The following is a 10,954-nucleotide window of genomic DNA, read 5'->3' on the forward strand; positions in this document are numbered from 1 at the left end:
CTTGCTCACGTTTTGCTCTGGCCTCCGCATGTTTGCGTAGCACACTCTCATGTTTCCGAGAAAGGTCTTTTTAGATTCCAAAGTGAATCTTTACTCACTGAAACAGTTTCACCACATTGTTGTTCTTGCTCTACATTATTGTCATTTATACGTTTCATAAGAATAGTACACTTGTATGACCTATCAGTTTCCTTTGAGAAATACTTTAAGAATTCCATCTCGGCCAATTTGTGTAACAGTCTTGATAATTGTACAGATGAATTCTGGGTAGATTTGGGCACGCCTCAGAGTTGTAGTGTGAGCGGTATCGGAGCAAAATTGGAGCGAGACCGCTCCAGCCTTAATTAAAAAACTGCTCTTCACTCTGACCAAATTCCACCCACTCTGCTCCTCGCTCACGCTCCGCTCCACTCACATGCTCTGGTGTGTGTATATAACCCTAACCCAGGGGTGTCCAATCTTATACGCAAAGGGCCGGTGTGTATGCAGGTTTTTGGGATAACCTGTAGGTCAGCTGTTCAAACCCAGGTGTGTGGACTCTTCAGCCAATCAGTCCTCTAATTAGTAATCTAATTAGGCAGTTGCAGCGAAAACCCGCATACACACCGGCCCTTTGTGGATAAGATTGGACACCCCTGCCCTAACTCCTAACCCTGAACCTGACCCTAAACCTAACCATAACCCTTCTGGCTTGATTGTGTCCTCATTCTGAGGTGTATCATCTATGGAGTCTGCTCTAGCCAAGTGCCACCAACTAACCAGCACCATGGCTTCAGACTACAACTGCATTTTATGGATAAAAGTATTATGGATTTTTGGATAAAGTGTAACTAAATTGTCTAACTAGGTGCACAGTGTGATGTGCAAATATGCCCCCCATACATATAAACTTTGAAAACCGATAAAGTACAGTGGTACCTCAGAACTCGAATTTAATCCGTTCAGAACTCTGGATCGAATCCTAAAAAGTTCGAGTTGTGATCGAGTTTTCCCCATAAGAAATAAAAGGGAAACCAATTAATTGGTTCCCAGCCCCAAAAAATTACACCTAAATATGTTTTTTTTTTTTAGCATTTAAACACAAAATGAACCGGATAAAACAAGAAGAGCATATACTGTACTAAACATATCTAAGCACATTTATCAAAACAGTAATTTGTAGAGTAAGAAAATAAATTTATCCAAACAATGTGTAAAGTAAAAAAAAACAATGTGTCCTGCCCCGATCGTCCGCTCCTTCCGTGTGCCATGCCCCCTCGTTAACCTCATGTGGAATCCCTGTGTCATCAGCTATTTCTGCTTGTTGTTAGTCATGTGTATTTAGTCCGCGTTTCAGTTCGTTTCCCCAGTCCGGTCATTGTATTGTCTGCCTGCATTTTGCCTGCCTTACCTGTAATTAAACCCCGTATTCCCCGATACCCTGACGTCTGCACCTTTGTCTCCGTTCCGTCCTGCTCGGCACGATAAAATTATTATAATCAAATGTATTAATGGTTTATTATTAATATTAAATTAATAAGAAATCTTTATTTTAAAATGTATTTTATTATATAATAATTACTGTTACTGTCTATCATTGTCTAAATGTATTTTTACTGTCTTAAATATTTGTATTCAGCTAATGTAAACATGCACGATGCTATCACAGTGAACGCGAGGCTGAGACTGAAGCATTACCCTTTGTTTCCACTGAGAGACGTGCCACGTGACTCATTTCCCCGTGCGTACAAGTTATCCTAGGTCGACGTGCACGGTTTGACTTCTGAGATTCAGATCGAGTTCTAGGCCATGGAAAGTGACTTTCGGTTGGCCTCAAAAAGGTTCTGGCAAACCATCCAGAATATCAGGAGGGGGAAGCAGCTCCTGGTTCCTACTATTTATAGTGGGGAGGGGGTGCTGTTGACCTCACCTGGGGACATCAACCGGAGGTGGAAGGAATACTTTGAGGACCTCCTCAACCTTGCCTCAGATACATCTACGCACACTGCCTTTGAGACATCTGATGGGCAAGCCCATCACTGGGGCTGAGGTGGCCAGGGTGGTTAAAGAGCTACGTAGTGGCTGGGCCCCGGGGGTGAACGAGATCCGCCCGGAGTACCTGAGGGCTCTGGACGATGTGGGGCTGTCGTGGCTGACACGCCTTCTCAACAGTGCGTGGAGGTCAGGGACAGTGCCGCAGGATTGGCAGACCGGGGTGGTGGTCCCCTTATTTAAGAAGGGGGACTGGAGGGTGTGTTCCAACTACAGGGAGATCACACTTCTCAGCCTTCCTGGCAAAGTTTTTTCTGGGGTACTGGAGAGGAGGGTGAGATCGATAGTCGAATCTCGGATTCAGAAGGAACAATGCGGTTTTCGTCCTGACCGTGGAACACTGGACCAGAGTTATACCCTTTCAAGGGTACTGGAGGGGGCCTGGGAGTTTACCTATACAGTCTACATGTGTTTTGTGGATTTGGAAAAGGCTTACGACCGGGTTCCCCGAGGTGCTCTGTGGGGGGTGCTTCGGGAGTATGGGGCCCTGCCTGAGAGCGGCGGGGCCTGTGAGCGGTGGGACCTGAGAGTGGTGGGGCCTGAGAGCGGTGGGACCTGTGAGCGGCGGGACCTGAGAGTGCCGTTGAGAGTCTGCAGCCATATATTATTGAGCACCAATGCAAACTTGTAAGTTACATGGTAAATGGTAAATGGACTGCATTTATATAGCGCTTTTTACTACTCTTACGAGTACCAAAGCGCTTTACAGTTATGCCTCACATTCACACACCGGTGGCGGAGGCTGCCATGCAAGGTGCCAACCAGCTCACCGGGAGCAATTTGGGGTTCAGTGTCTTGCTCAAGGACACTTCGATGGAGTCAGGAGGACCCGGGGCATGAACCTGCAACCCTCCGGTAGCACTACCTCCTGCACCACCATCGCCTGATAGAAGTGCAAGGAAAAGAAAGAGAACCAGTGGAGCAAAAACTGAGCAGATGGAATTGTTTTTACTTTTTTAATGAATTATTACTTTTGTCTAATATCGTCAGTGTCAGCAGTGAAACTTGCCAGCATTTATTGCTGGAATAACTTTATATCGTTTTTCATCTTGTGGAAAGTGAAAGATCAATCTGCTGGCCAGATTTTATAATGAATTATAAACATGCAGCCGGACATGTAAATATCTGTGTCCCATTATGATTGTGATCAGTCCACATAGGAACTAACAAATAACTAACAAACGACTTACTCATCATCCATTATATATTTATTACCAAAGCAGTTACCAGTAATACAGTTAAAATGGAGAAATATGATTATGTTGTGTTTCATGTTGGTTTAAGTGGTGCGCCTAAATTTTGTTCTAGTGCTCCAAAAATTTTCAGCAAGGAGCACCAGTACTACTAGTGTAAAAAGCCTGGCACCCTGACCACCAACCCCTATGTTAAGGCATCAGTCTACACTTCAAATACGTTGACCTGCTGACAGGGTTTTCATGGCTGAGTGGCAGTGGTGGCGTAAGTATTGAAAGAGGAACAAGACAGATTGCATGCCTCAAGGTAGTACGTTCATACAGGCGATGCCAATCTCACCGCTAAATGAAATCTCTTGACTACACAATCCCTTTGGCTGGACTACTACAGCAGTCCATGTTATGGTTAATAAGGGCCCTATGCTATTGTAACTTGGGCTGTAATTACATGATGTGTAAGTAATGGTGCCTTAATTATTAGTTTATGGCATGTCAGAGTCTGCATGTGACCTAAACTTGTGAAGTGTGCATCCAAAGGTCAAATGAGTTGAGCACAGTACTTTACCATGGCTACCTCCTCTGTATGGAAATATAGAATTCTACAAGGATTAGACTTGTCAAAGACAAACGGTATGGCAGTATACATCTTGTTTTATCCCTGTGAAGACAGCAAAAGCAGTACAGCATGATGGACACTGAGATCATTAAATTTTTTTAAACTAGGCTGAAAAATATCAGAGGAAATGACAGGTTTTAAAAAGCAGGAATGACTTTGCAGTAGTAGTTTGTAAACTGATAATGTTCCTTGCATTAGACTTCTGCATTCTGGGGTATTACCTTAAAGCTTGTTCCTTCAGTATTGTACTGAGAGCGATTGAAAACTTTGCACTTCCACCATCATCAGATTCATATCAAGGTCATACTGTCTTGCTGGTAGAGATAAGAGTTTCAAGATTCTGGAGTTGCAACATCTTACCAAACAGGGTTGGCTGGTTTTCATACTGATCCCCCCCATCGATAGGGTGTGTCTAATGTGGCCTGATCGCATGTATCTTAAGTAGGACATTCTGTGCGTCTCTAGAGCTCAGACATGCTTCTGAATGCTGTCCTAAACTACCAATGAGAAGTAACAGAGTGGCTTCACTCAGTGTAGGCATGTAATACATTTGCTCAGTCCTCTTTATTTCTCAGGGGTAGTAACTTTCTACGGAGCCCCTAAAGTGACATAGGTGATTTATATTTTTTTTACCGTATCTGGTGCGCACCAGTTAGTATCTGCCAATAATTAACAAGATACTAAATGGTGCGCACCAGATACCAACTGGTATATAATGCAATATAATGACCAGTATAAGAATCAATACAGCATTACAGCATATTTTGACAGTCATAAGGCATTATAGTGTTGATTATAATACTTAATAAGCTCCAATGAAGATCTCAACTGTAATGCACTAATCATACCTTCCCTAATGCGTTATAATGATCAATATAAGAATTTAATAATAATGACACTTTATTGATCCTTGTGGCGGGGGGATTCTCTTTTTCCCCACTCCATCTTGTTCTCTGTGATACATGGAGGTGAGAGCAAGCCTGGCAGTGAAGGGCAGTCACATGCAGTGGTGCCCATGGAGCTGGGCGTTAACGGCCTTGCTCAAGGGCCCACAGATGAGACCATTCTGACAAGGCCAGGCTTGACCTGGTGAGCCACATGCTGCCCCCTAATGAAAGACAACCATGTTTCCACTCAGTTTAAGGATGAGAATTTAGAATGAGGGATCCTTTGTACTGCACTGTAAAGGTATCTATAGTGCATTATAGATGAGAGCTTCATAAAGTATTCATAATGCATAATAAACTATAATCACTATAATGTTATGCCTTTTATGAATATTTATAGCTATGTTTATAATGCTTTATAAATGTATTATAATGTGTTCATAGGCTCTTTTAGACATGGCATTCATAGGAAATTTTTATTCCTAGCAGCTTGGAATCCATTCATGATTCAGAAAATTTTCTACAGAAGCTCACAATCTGGACACATAGGACAATGTATTGTGTTAGTGAAACGCTTGGGTCCCTGTTGACAGAATTTCCCTGATCCCACTAAGGGAGTTGGGATCAATGAAGGATTGGAGGTTGTTGGAGGTGGTATTGTACCACACTAGGTCTTGGCCAAGTTCAGAACCTCAGATACTGCCAACCGATCATTTGTCCCATCAGGGTATGTAGGCCAATCCCACAACAGACACCTATACCTGCAGGCCCCCACCTCCTGGCACCATCCCTGGCCTAGATTCCCCCTCTTGGATTACCGGCCTCGAAGAGCGGTGGGCCATTGTGAGGCCTGGAACAGGATAGCAGGCCCGGACGCCCATTCCCAGGAGCTCAGGAGCCACCGGCCTCTGCATTAGGGCTTGCCCCTATTTTAGAATGGAGTCTTTCTTTCTGCTGTCTGATCGAAAAATGGCTCAATTGTGTAGAGACAGAGGGATAAATTTGTCTGCCCCAGACAACGGATGAGAGGTCTGAACGCTACCTGCCCCACTTTTGGAAGGAGTTCAGTGAGCACACAACATATTCTCTTTGTGAGAATGCTATTGTATAGCATGCTATCTTTTCAATATATATGCATAGATGGATGGAGGTGTACATACTGCTGGATACTGTTTGACCATTTTACTAGCATTTGGTTCCCCTTTCCGATAATAATGTCCTAACATTTTAAACATTATGTTGTTTTCACCCCTTATTGCTGTATTCATTAAGCCCCCAAATCTCTCCAAAACCTGTTCACATCAAATACAGGTACTGGGAAAATAACCGGCACACTGGCTTACATATGATTGCAGTACTATGTAGGATCATCCATTCTCACATGGGAAACTCAGTTTTGTGTTTGTAATTCCTTACTCTCCAGAATCTAACCACAAAAAGTAATATTTATATGTTTAACCACGACTAATCTTTTTCCGTATATCCTCCTTTTTAACCACCACAAATGATCATTCTCCTTATTTCCCCCTTTTTGGTTCCCAATCATTTTCTTCTTCTGTGTTTGTCTCATTTCTTTAGGTCTTGACAATACTACTTAAGTATTTCCTGTTGAACTTTTTCACTTCCTGTTTTTTGAGAACTTGGAAAAAATCTGGGCTCAGTGAAGCTAAAATGCAGCTGTGTGAAGGTGAGTCTGGTGGGGGGTTGGGCTTCACGGTTGGTGGGGGTTGGTCTCTTCACTATGGGGAAACTCTTGCAGAAGCCATCCAAAAATTGGAAGGACATAGTAGGCTTTAAGCCATCGTCATTTTATCCTTCAGGTAGTGTGGGCATATCTGCAGATTTGGTTGTTTAGCTGTAGAGGTGGTACTCAAGACAGGTCATACAGAGCTTACTGTTGGATATATGCCACTCCCAAAAACAAGAAATATTATACAAATATCCATCCATCTGCTTTCCAACTTCAGTAGTGTCACATATATTACACAAATATGTACATGAAAATTGATATAGAAACTGCTGTTCAGGATTTTTTTATACCCTTTTTCAGGCACAGGAAGCAACAAAGTCAAATTACTGATGAAATGTGTCATGTCTTCTCACTTTCATTGTGTTTTTCATCGAAATACTGTCCTGGAATGAAGGCAGGGGTTCTCCCATTCATGCAACTAACCAGAAACTTCTTAGTGTCTGTAGCCTTTGTATGACTAACAGTGTTGTATTCGAGTCTGGTCTTGGTCTGGAGGACGGTTGACCACTTTTTCATTTACTCTGCCTTGTCTCAGAGTTTAAAGCATTTCAGCTTGATCTTGAATTGGTCTCAGACTAAAGCATCTTGGTCTGAGACGCAAGACCAATTTTTTTTCACCAATGGTAAACTTTCTCGATTCTCCTACTCCTCTCGAAATAGCAATACGTTAATAAAATAAAATACAATTAATAAAATATAAATAATCTATTCTTCACATTTGTTGTATTGACTGTATGTTTCAGTTATTTTATTTTATTTTATTTCACTTTTTAAAAGAATGTCCCAGAGTTCAACACTTGCTTGGAAATCTTGTCCTAACATAAAATGCCAGTTTCAGTCTTTATGTGAGATGGCTACGTTAATCATAAAAGTGGTTTTCTCACATGCAGACACACTTTGGTGTACAGCAAGCTCTAAACTTCTCAATCCAATTGATGTTGTTAGAACCAGAATGAGCATGATCCCATTTATGTTTTGCACAGTTAGTTCTTTGATTGGTTCGCCTTATCATTACATCATCAGCTTTATATGATTTAGGTTCTGCTAGTAGAAAAAACAGCAGGCATACTCAAACATAGCAAACTCAAACATTTGTCTGTCATACTGACTGGTATAAGAAAGAGTTTATAAAACTGATAAGACTTCTGTTTTGAATAGAGTTACCATGGGATCATCCCATATTGAATATAAAAATGTTTTGTCTGTTTTTGAGCTGGTATGACTGGTTATGTATGGGAAATCTGTGTTGAAGACAGGCTATAGCACCATGGAACCCTACAGTGTGTGCTGGTAGTGTTGTTCTGCATTTCAAACAAACAGCCAATATAACCAATGAAAACTCACTTTGACTTATTGGTACTAGAACTCACCCTGATAAGTGGTTCACACAAAAGTTTGATCAGCAGATGCATAGTGTTGGGTATTTGTGACTAAATATTGTTTGACATCAAAGGATTGTCATGCTTAAGTAATACAATTTTACTTTTAAATATTAGTAAGGGTGGTGATAATGATAGTAAATAAGTATGATTAAAACCATGGCCTCGAAAAATTGACTTAATTTTTTACAGGCTCAGTCTCAACTGAGTCTCGACCCTCCCAAAGTCTTGGTCTTCACTCGGTCTTTATCTTTCAAGGTCTTGATTCAGTATGGGTGGTCTGGTCCCTTTCATTAATGACTAATGTTAAATGGATTATTTTTTTCCCCAGAGTTCAGTCTTCCTGTGCTCCTTGGCCTGACTGGACATTTTCTCATTTCATCCAGTTCCATAGTATTCCTACATTTAAGAGATTTTTTTCAGATTTTTTTTTTAAAAAGATGAACTTTGTCATTATTTTACACTTCATTTAGAAATTGGAAGATACATGTGATGCAGCTATTTGTAATTATTGTAATTGTTACAATTACTGTCTTGCACTGCAATGGGGGTAAAGATGCACAGGTATGTCCACATGAACTGTCTGCTTGAAAGGAAGAGTAAGAGAACGTCTGCCTCTTGCTGACACCATATTGTCAAGGGATTCAATTTCTATGAATTGTATTGAGCCCCAGTAGAAAGGGGAAATTAGGCAGAGCTTTTAATAGAGTTGGGTGGGTGGTTAGTTGTTAACAGGATACCTTCAGTTCTATAATGCACATACTGTTATAGTGACAGTCTAGTTCAGTTCAGTTTCTGCTCAAAATTGCTTGACCCTGGATTAGTTTTTCCAGCTAAATGTTCCTGTTAAAAATCAGTGATGAGGTACTCATTGTATTCTGGTATGTCGATAGGTTCACTTTTGCATAATTGTCCTCTACCTATAGCTTAGTCAATGCATAGCACAATGCATCATTCATGGAATTCCAGCAAATTTGTTGTCTGCTACTGTGAAATCTTGATCCTCTTCCAGTTTATCTTGCATTATCCAATTGTAAAAATATTCTTTGCTCTATGAAGTGCAACAAATGTGGTACCATCGGTCTTTGGGGACAAGTGTGTTACTTGTCCTGATTCCATTTTGACTGAGTTGTTAAGTTTATAGTCATTATTGTGCTTTGTTGTCTAATCAAATGACTAATAACTTATGAGTCAAATCTAATGTGGTTTTTTTCTCGAAAGCTCTAGTATAAAAAATCCCCAACAGCCTATTGAAGATGTACTGTCTAACTAGCCACTTTGCTTCTTTGTCTCCAGATTTCACCACCCCTTCCAGCCGTAAGAGATGATCCTGAACCTTTTGAGGTTGTATTTTGTTTTATGTAATTATGTAATTTGATTTATTTGCATTTGGTAGTGCAGGTACCTGGTCCTTGCAGATATAGGGGACCCCAACAATGTGTTATAAAGATTTAGCGATCAGTTAGCTCTACTCCTCAATATATTTTTTACATGTTTTATTTATGGTGTACATAATGTATGAATCTGTGTATTCAAATCTGTGAAAGACAGAATGGCATTTTAAAAAATCTGGAAACGGCACATTTTGTTTGCTGTTAAGACTCTAAAGTTTCTGCCAAGTTACCCAATGGAAAATCGCAAATAGAATTATTTGAACTTCTATGATTCTGGGAGGAAGCCCTTCTTAGAGATGTCGTATCCTCTAAAGCTTTTTTGTCTTGTTTCCTCTGATAGTGTATACAAATCTAATACATCTCCAGTCAGCTGTCTCCCCAGGTGAATCCAACCACAGGAAACAAGTTCATCTTCATGTACTGACTTAGCTGTACTGCTATCATTCCCAAAAGCACTTATGTTACTTGTTGACTTTGATCTTCATTTGATCTTCATTGTGAAACATTTCTTTGCAGTCTTTTCATTATATTTGTTTGGATTTATTTGTCTATCTTAATTTTTCTCTATTACAAATCACAGTAGCACTTTTGTACTCTCTTCATCTGCTTTACGATTCCTGTCAATACAGCCATACAGTAAGATTAGCTCTCCTTTAGATCTCTCCTAAAACATGTAGATTTCCCTGTCATATGATTTACTGCCTTCTGAAGCTGTTAATGAAACAATTATACATTTGCTGTATCTGTAAATGATTTCATTTATCCAGAGGATAAAGTTACCTGAAGATGAAGATTGGTTAAACCCTTAAACCTAAACAATGCAAGGTCCACATTGTGGCAAATACGCAGAAAGAGAAACCTGCAAGCTGCACAGCTTGTAGAAATGAGTTTGGTGCCTGAATTCAGCCCATTTGTTCTGCAGAAGAAAGCCGTCTTTTCACCCTCTCCTCGACTCTGATGTTGGCCGGCTGCGTATTATTTTGGGATAGCTGTTTGTTCCCTCAGGTTGCTTAATCTAGGTTCTGTGGCCATTACACACTTTCACAAAAGGCTCAGAAAAACAAAAAGCTCCATGCCCTGACTCTATTGAGAGGTTGTTAACAACTAAGGCATCAAAGCCCTTCTCTACAACATTGACTATATGTTGCTTCTTAAAAGAGCGGCTTGGACCCAGAGCAGCAGTTTCAGGGTGAACTGATGTCATGGCTGACCGACAGTGGAAAATTAATTTTGATTTTATCGGTTTGTTTTGTTTATTTGTTTGTTTTTTAGGTTCTTCAGTTTACAAAATGTATAATATGAACGATATAAAAGCTGTTTCCCTTTAGCTGTGCATCTGTGTGAAGGTCCACCCCCCCCCCCCCTCCATGCCCCCACAGGGGTCGCCTGATTGCCTTCCTTCCTCTTCCTTTCCCTCTAAAGACCTGCTGTCCTTCCTCTCACTCTACTCACAGTCTAAGAGAGCAGCAGGACTGAAATTAGAGGACTCTGAGCTGACTGTAATCTTATGCATGTGCAGTTGTATATAAGTATATTCTATGTATGCTTAGCTTTTCTCTTATTATTTTTGGAATCGGAAATTGGACTACATAGATCACAACATCTAAAAAATTGCTATTGGTGGAATCTCAAGTCAACTCAATCACTTTTTAAAACAGACACTAGAGTTTCGGTTTATCTGTTTTCTTTTTTTTGTTCTTGGTT

This window comes from Paramormyrops kingsleyae, chromosome 8, assembly GCF_048594095.1.
Source record: "Paramormyrops kingsleyae isolate MSU_618 chromosome 8, PKINGS_0.4, whole genome shotgun sequence".
In the NCBI taxonomy this organism is placed as follows: Eukaryota; Metazoa; Chordata; class Actinopteri; order Osteoglossiformes; family Mormyridae; genus Paramormyrops; species Paramormyrops kingsleyae.